Genomic DNA, 9,262 nt, shown 5'->3' with positions numbered 1-9,262 from the left:
TTTAAAAGTCTAATGAGAGAGGTAGAAGAGTCCTTAAAAAATACAATTGGCCAATTGGAAAAAAAGTACACTGAAGAAAACAAGTCCCTAAAAAACACAATTGGCAAACTGGAAAAAAAAGTACACTGAAGAAAACAAATCCCTTAAAAATACAATTGGCCAATTGGAGAAGGAAGTACAAAAACTAACAGAAGAAAACAATCTGTTAAAAACTAGAATTGGACAAATGGAAACTAATGACTCTATGAGATCAGTCAAACAGAAACAAAAAATGAAAAAAATATATGAAAATGTGAAATATCTCATCAGTAAAACAACTGACCTGGAAAATCAATCCAGGAGAGACAATTTAAAAATTTTTGGACTACCTGAAAATCATGATGAAAAAAAGAGCCTGGACAGTATCTTTCAGGAAATCATAAAGGAAAACTGCCCTGAAGTCCTAGAACCAGAAGGGAAAATAACCATAGAAAGAATCCACCGATCACCACCTGAAAGAGATCCCAAATTGACAATGCCAAGGAATATAATAGCAAAATTCCAAAATTACCAGATGAAAGAGAAGGTGCTGCAAGCAGCCAGAAAGAAACAATTTAAATATCATGGAACCACAGTCAGGATTACACAGGACCTTGCAGCTTCTACATTAAAAGACTGCAGGGCACAGAACATGATATTCTGTAAGGCAAAGGAGCTTGGATTGCAGCCAAGGATCAACTACCCTGCAAAAATGAGCATGATTTTTCAAAGGAGATGGATATTCAATGAAATAGGGGACTTCCAAACCTTCCTGATAAAAAGACCAGAGCTCAACAAAAAATTTGATCTTCAAGTACAAGATTCAAGAAAGACATAAAAAGGTAAATGGGACAGAAAGATACAATATGTTGTTAATAAGGCGGACTGTTTACATCCCTACAAGGGAAGATGACACTTGCAACTTTGAGAATTGTATTGTTATTACACCATGTTAAAGGAGTATACATAAAGGGGGTGGATATTAGTTGACTTTGATGTAGTGATAAAAAAAAACTAATCAAGTGGGTTAAATGGATCCAAGTAAGTGGATTAGTCTGATCTTAGAAAATGTACTGAGAAAGGAGGAGGCAGACAAGGGTAAATTACATTACAGGAAAAGACAGAAAATCTTATTATAGCAGAGGGAAAGAAGGGAGGGGGGTGAGCATTGTTTGAACCTTGCTCTCATCAGATTTGGCTCAGGAAGGGAATAACATTATCAGTTAGGTATAGAAATCTAACTTGCCCTATAGGCAGTAGGAGGGAAAAGGGGAAAGAAAATGGAGGGGGAATAGAAGGGAGGGAAGAAGCAGTAAGGGTAAAGGGGAAGAAAATGTAAAGGCATAATGGGAGGAGAGACTGAAGGAGGCAGTGGTCAAAAGCCAAACACTGGTGACGGGGGAAAGGGGAAAGGAGAAAGAAAAGCATAAACGGGGGGAAGATGGAGAAAAATACACAGATAGTAATCATAATTGTGAATTTTTTTTTCTCTTCTGTTGAGTTTTGTTTCTTCTTTCTGATAGTTCCTCCTATTGGTTTTAATTTTTACTTACAACTTCATTAATGTGAAAATATGTTTAATAGGAATGTAAATGTATAGCCTGTATCTGATTGTGTGCCATCTTGGGGAGGGTGGTGGGGAGGAAGGGGGAGAAAAATTTTAAACTCAAAAGCATATGGAAGTGATTGTTGATAAATCACAATAAATTAATAAAATAAATTTTAAAACAAAAAAGAAAAGAAAAGAGGGAGAGTACAGGTATTTAGCCAGAACCCAGAGAGGAATGAAGGAGTAAACATGAATGACCTGGGGGTCCTTCCTTAAAATGGAAATCTCAAGAGGAAATGAGCTATCAGAGAAAGGGGCCAAAAGGGCAGAGCAATTTTCCAGATTGAGAGGTTGGCTGGGATAGAGAAGACCAGAGAGTCAGGAGTGGGGCTGGGAGGAATGAAGGAATAAGCATGAGTCGAGGGGGGGGGCCAGGAGAAGGGGGAGGCAGATTTATAGTGGGACCCTGGAGGTAAAGATGAGGCAGGTGGGAATAATTTCTCCTAGATATCTCTGTCAATTTCCTGGGCCACTGTGTTCTCTGTACTCATTGGGAAGAAAGGTGCTGTTTAGTATCCAAAAAGTACACTGTAATTAATTCTCTTTTCTTGTTCTTTGTTACTGATCTCCAGATAATTGCCCTCTTTTGTCTTTGTAGACCTACCCCTTTTGTGTAATATCTTAGGAACCTTAATGTTTGGTAAAATGAAAGGATAAATGCTGAAATGACATGAAGTGGGAAAATTTTATCTTGCGAAGGGCTTTGAAATTTGTTGTGATTAATAGAAAGTCCCTAGGAGGAATCCGTGTGATTCTGTATTTGTGAGTCAAGCACAATACCAACAAGAAAATAGGAGAAAAAGCTCTGTGAATAAATAAACACTGAAACTTTAAAACAACTGTTCCTTCATGTAACAAGCCTTAAAGACACTATGAGTTATGATAAAGAATTATATGAATGCATTAATAAAGCCATGGTACTGTGATGTTTTAAAAAAAAAACTGCATTAAAGCCTTGGTGTGGATCACAACAAAATGTGGCAACTCCTTAAAAAGATGGGAGTACCATGTAATCTGGCTTGGCTTCTAAGGAACCTGTACTCAGGCCAAGAAGCAATTGTTTAAGATTGGCAAAGGAGTGTGTCAAGGCTGTACCTTGTGACCTTATTTATTTAACTTCTATGCAGAGCACATCATGCAAAATGCCAAGCTGGGTGACTCAAAAGTTGGAATTAAGATCGCTGGGAGAAATATCAACAATCTCAGATATGCAGACAATACAATGTGCCACACAGATGGCAGAAAGTGAAGAATTAAGAAGACTCCTGATGAAGGTAAAAGAGTAGAGCATAAAAGCTGGATTGAAACTTAACATTAAAAAAACTAAGATCATGGCAGCTGGTCCCATTACTTCCTGCAGGGAATAGAGGGAGGAAGGGAGAGAGGGAGGGAGGGAGAAGAAATGGAAGCAGTATCACATTTTATACGCTTAGGCTCAAAGATCACTGTCTGCAGCCATGAAATGAAAAGATATTTGATCCTTGGAAGCTAGAGCAAATCTGGACAGCCTACTAAAACACAGAAACATCACCTCAATAAAAAAAAAATCCATATAGTCAAAGCTATGGTTTTTCCAGTTGCAATGTGTGGCTGTGAGAGTTGGACTGCAAGGAAAGCTGAGTGATACAGAATTTTTGAACTGTGGTGCTGGAGAAGACTTTTGAGAGAAAGAAAGTCAAATCAGTCAATACTTCGAAGAAATTAATTTAGACTATTCTTTGGAAGGATAAATACTGAAGCTGAAGCTTAAATACTTTAGCCACATAATAAGAAGACGGGATTCATTGGAAAAGACCTTCATGTTGGGAAAGATTGAAGGCAAGAGGAAAAGGGGATGGCAGAGGATGAGACAGAGAGAGAGAGTGTTGTGGAAGCAATGGACATGAGCTTGGACAGACTTCAGGAGACAGTTGAGGATAGAAGGGCAGACCCAGAGTGTGTGATGGTCCATGAGGTCACACAACTGAACAACTAGTTCAGTGTTTCAAGTATCTGTCCTTGGCCCTATTTCTCTCCCCTTCAATTCAAGATTTCTATCAATTCAACAGACCCTAATCTTTCATGAATTCAATTTGATGCACATTTATTAAACTCCTACTGTGTGCAAAGCACTATTTGAGGTCATAGAAATTCAAAACTAAAATGTGACAGTCACTAACCTCAAGAAGCTTCCATTCTATGGGGTAACAGCATAGATGGCAAGCTATGCGATTTGTAGGAGCCTCAAAGCTGGGAAAGAAAGCTAGTATTCTGGACCCAAAAGACCCAAAGTATCTCTCTAGGCAAAGACCTCATGTTTCCATAGCCCTTTAAGGTTTCCAAAACACTTTCCTCAAAGCAACCCTGTGAGGGAGTACAAGTCTTATTATCTCCATTTTGCAGATGAGGAAACAGACCCTGGAAGATTAAGTAATCTGCCTGTGGTCCCAAAACTAGGAAGGGCCAGAGAAGCGGAAGGGGAGGCAGGTCTCACCACTTGAGTCACAGCTCCAGACTCAGGTTCAAAAGATCAATGATTGGGAGAAAAGCCTGAACAAGATTTCACAGGAAAAAGACCTGCAGGTCTTAGTGGACTGCAAATGAACTACAAATCAATGGTGTAGCATGGCAGCCTAAAAAACGAATGCCATCCCAAGTGGCATTGATAAAGGAACACAGTGTCCAAAACAAGAAATGTGAGCATTCAGCCATCTTCTACTCTGGTTAGCCTACATCTGGAACTTTGTGCTCAGGTATGGACAGCACAGTGTGGAAAGGCAACAATTAGTAAAGCCATTTTATTATTATATTTTTTCTCCCCCTCCCTCCCCACCTCCCTCCCTAAGATGGTGCACAATCTGATATAGGCTATACCTATATGTTCCTATTAAGCATATTTTCACATTAGTGATGTTGTAAGGAAGAATTAGAACCAATAGGAGGAACCACCAGAAAGAGGAAACAAAACTCAGCAGAAGAAAAAAAAATAGCAAATAGCATGCTTCAATCTGCATTCAAACTCCATGGTTCTTTCTTTGGATGTGGATAGTATTTTCCATCAAGAGGCTTTGGAGATGCAATCCTTGCATTGCTGAGAAGGGTTAAGTCTATCAATATTAGTCATCGCACAATGTGGCTGTTACTGTGTACAACGTTCTCCTGGTTCTGTTCACTTCACTCAGCATCAGACCATACAAGTCTTTCCACATTTTTCTGAAGTCAGCTTGTTCATCATTTCTTATAGCACAATAGTATTCCATTACATTCATATACTATAACTTGTTCAGCCATTCCCCAGTTGACGGGCATCCTCTCAATTTCCAATTCTTTGCCACCACAAAAAGAGCTGCTATAAACATTTTTTATATATGTAGGTTCTTTTCCCATTTGTATGATCTCTTTGGGATACAGACCTAGAAGTGCTGTTGCTGGGTCAAAGGGTATGCACATTTTTATAGCCTTTTGGCTATAAAATTGCTCTCCAAAATAATTAAATCATTTCACAACTCCACCAACAATGCATTAGTGTTCCAATTTTCTCATATCTTCTCCAATATTTATTGTTTTCCTGTTTTGTCATGTTTGCCAGTCTGATAGGTGTGATATGGTACCTCAGAGTTGTTTTGATTTGCATTTCTCTAATCGATAGTGATTTAGAGCATTTTTTCATATGACTATAGATGGCTTTCATTTCTTCATCTGCGAACTACCTGTTCATATTGACTATTTAACAATTGGGGCGTGACTTGTATTCTTATAAATTTGACTTAATTGTCTATGTATTTTAGAAATGAGGCCCTTATCAGAGAGACTGGTTGTAAAAATTCTTTCCCAATTTTTTACTTTCCTTCTAATCTTGGTTGCATTGGCTTTGTGCAAAAACTTTTCAATTTAATGTAATCAAAGTTATCCGTTTTGCATTTCGTAATGTTCTCTCTCTCCTGTTTGGTCATGAATTCTTCTGTTCTCCATAGATCTGATAGGTAAACTATTCCTTGCTCTCCCAGTTTGCTTATAGTATCAGCCTTTATATCTAAATCATGAACCCATTTTGACTTTATTTTGGTATATGGTGTGAGATTTGGGTCTGTGCCTAGTTTCTGCCATACCCTTTTCCAGTTTTCCCAGCAGTTTTTGTCAAACAGTGAGTTCTTATCCCAGAAGCTGGGGTCTTTGGGTTTATCAAATAGTAGATTACTATAGTCATTGACTACTATTTCTTGTACACTTACCCTATTCCACTGATCCAGCACTCTATTTCTTAGCCAGTACCAAGCTGTTTTGATGATTTCTGGTAAAGCCATTTCAAAAAATGCAATTATTGCCTTCTTGGGGAGGAGGAAAAGGAGGGAGGAAGGGAGAAAAAAAAATTGGAACTCAAAATCCTATAAAAGTGAATGGTGAAAACTATCTTTACATGTAATTGGAAAAAATAAAATACTATTTAGTGGGAAAAAATGCAATTAGCATCTCCCTTCCTCCCCACCTTAGCTCTCACCCCGCCCCCACCGTTGTAGCTGGATGACTAAGCTGGGAGGAGGTGCTCTGGCCAATGAAACCTGGGCTTTTCAGACCAGAGCAGACTGAAGGGGACCGAAGGACAAGTGGCTGGCCCCCCAGATTTGCAGACCTGTTATCTGAACAGCTGGTAGTCTGGTGGCACACTGAATACGGCACTGAGCAAGTCAGGAAGCCCTGAGTTCAAATCCAGCCTCTGATGTGTTCTGGCTGTGTGAACCCTAGGCAAATCACTTCCCTTCCGTCTGTCTCAGTTCTCTCAGCTATAAAATGGGAATAATAAAAGCTGCTCCTTCCCGGTTGTTGTAAAGATCCAATGAGATATTTGTAAATTGCTTTGCAAATCTTGAAGCACTATGTAAATACAAGCTATCCCTGTTCAGAAGAATTCTGCTTGGCTCTAGAGAGCAGAAATGGGGAGCAATGCAGGGAGGAAGGGGGCAGATATCTGCCACTTGGGAAAGACAGCTTTCTGTTCCATGCAAAGAAACACCTCCTCTAAGGGCCCTACCATCTCCAGATCCATGATCCCAGGAGTTTGTGGAGTGCAAGGCTTTCACAGCTGGGATGGGCTGCCTTTTCAGAGGTAGTGAGCTCCCCATCCCCACAAGTGTTCACTGGGGGCGCACTTGTTGAGGATGTAGTGAGAGGAGGATTCCAGCTCAAATTCAGGGTGGATTAGCTGCCCTGGGAGGTCCCTTCCCACACTGAGGCTCTGGAAGGCTGCAGGGCAGTCTTCAACATCAGACTCTCACCTTATTCACTTATATTCTCTTATTGGGTTACACCTGAATCAGTCAAGAATGAATGGAGGGAAGTGGAGTTTGAACTTGTGACTTCTTCAAGGGAGCTGCCCAGGAGAAAAGGCTCTCTCCCAAAGCAGATATCTGCTGAATGGCTGCACTTTGTAGCCTAGAGAAGAGCCTGAAGCTCAGAGAGCTGTGCCCATCATCATGCAACCAGCCTATGGCATAGGCAGGGCTTGAAACAGGGCTTCCTTATGTCTGCTCCACTCCATTGTCTCTCAATAATAGGCTAATACTTTCTATAAATGTTAGGTCAACAATTTGTATCATGCACTTTTAGGTTATATAGTAGACTAGATTATAAGCTCCTTGAGGGCAGGGACTGTCTTTCAACTCCTTTGGTATCCCGGGGCTTAGCACATGGTGCCTGGCACATGGGAGGTAATTAATTGATTGATACATTGATAATTAAAATGAAATAACAACTCATTATTATTTCACTCCAGTTTACAAAGCACTTCCCTCACAACCTATAAAATTCAATTCAACAAGCAATCTTTAAAAAGTTGTTTATTTTTAGTTTTCAACATTTACTTTTACAAGACTTGGAGCTCTCAATTTTCCCCCCTCCTCCTTGCCCCCCTCCTTAAGATGGTGTGCAATCTAATGTAGGCTATACATGTGCAATCATATTAAACATATTTCCACATTAGTCATTTCAACAAGCAATTATTAAGCACCTAGTATGTTCCAAGCTCTGTACTAGGGGGAAAAAAAAACAGGCCCTGCCTGTAGTGGGTTTACACTCTCCTTTCACTATGTTAGTCTCCAAGTGAAGGGAGATCAAGTGACTCTCTTCAGCCCATATCAGTGGGTCCTTGCTGCCTCTGGGGTCAGATAGAAAGTCCCTGGTTTCACTTTTGAGGTCCTATACAACCTGGCCCCAAATTATTTTTACAGCCTAATTGGACATTACAGCCCACACCACACCCCTCTGTAAACCAGTCAATGTATTTCTGGCACACAAGACATCTCCCATCTCCAAACTTTGCACTGGTCATCCCCCTGGCCTGGGGTGCACAGTCTCTTTACCTACCACTCCCTTTAAAGATGCAGCTCCAGGACTACCTTCAGCAGGCAGCCTCCCCTGCCTCTCTCCCTCCCAACCTACTGGTCTCAAACTTCTGCATATTGGGGTTTATTCATGGCTGTGTACTGAAGCACTGTCTAGGTTTATGTAGAGACCTGTGATCTTCCCCATTTCACTTTTGTTCCTTGGCTAAGTATTTCAAGGCCACCCCCAGTCCTCCCGATCTATATCTTGCCACTGGACCTAGGTGGCTCCGGAGGAGAAAGTGAGGCTGGTGACTGCACAGTCCTCTCTTACTCCAATCCAATTCACTTGTAAGTCATGGCATCACCTTCCTGATGTCCTGATGCTCTTCCAGAACATAGAACAAACAGCAACCTGGATACTCCCAGCTCCTAGCCCAGAGCCTATCACACAGTAGGCACTTAATAAGTGACGGAGGACTGACAGCTGCAGCCACTTGATAGAGGCAGTTAAACAGCCTGCCCTGAGCCCCCAGGTTCGCTACTAATGATTAACTGTGGGGCCCTGGGTCAATTCTCTAGGCCTCAGTTTCTCAGCAAAATAGCAATCATTTCTGGACCTGGCCTCCTGCCCCCAGGGCTGCTGGGGAGGGGAGGGGAGCTGAGGAGATAAAAACTAAGTTCCTCATTCCAGAGGGAAGTGAGCAGCAGACAGGTCTAAGTTTGGGGGCACTGAGGCACCACAATCTCTTTTACAAAAGCCACAGCTTGCCCCTTCTCCCCTCCACAGGCCTTGCTCCTGCTCCCACTCCCCAGGTGGGCCTTGATCTCCTCATCCTCAACTCCCTGATCCCTGAGTGGTCTGACTGGTGGCTCTTAACTGTGCATTCACTTTAGGCCCCCTGTGACTACAAATCGAAGGGGATGGAGGGAAGAAGGAAAGAGGGGAAGACAGGGGAAGGAAGGGAGGAAGGAGGGGGAAGAATGGGGAAAGAGAGGGGAAGCAGGGAAAGGAGTGGGAAGAACTGGAAAGGTGAGGGAAAGCAGGGGAAGGAGGGGGAAGGAAGGGAAATGGAGAGGAGGAAGTAGGGGAAAGGAGGGGGAAGAAGAGGGAAAGCAGGGGAAGGCAAGGAAAGGACAATTAGCTCACAGCTCATTCCACAAAGAATGCCACACATTGATGGGCATTTAGCGTCCTATGCTGACACACAGCTCGTGGCTTCCCGGGTGAGAGAGCGAACTGGGCGGTGCAGCAGCAGTGGGCCAGAGCGCTGGGGGGGGGGAGGGGACGGACGGCTGCTCTCCTCCTCCCATTGGATGGAGGGCAACCTTTCCCTCC

Source organism: Phascolarctos cinereus, unplaced genomic scaffold (genome assembly GCF_003287225.1).
Source record: "Phascolarctos cinereus isolate Bilbo 61053 unplaced genomic scaffold, phaCin_HiC Scaffold_1;HRSCAF=81, whole genome shotgun sequence".
Lineage (NCBI taxonomy): Eukaryota > Metazoa > Chordata > Mammalia > Diprotodontia > Phascolarctidae > Phascolarctos > Phascolarctos cinereus.
Note: the sequence above shows the minus strand (reverse complement) of the source record.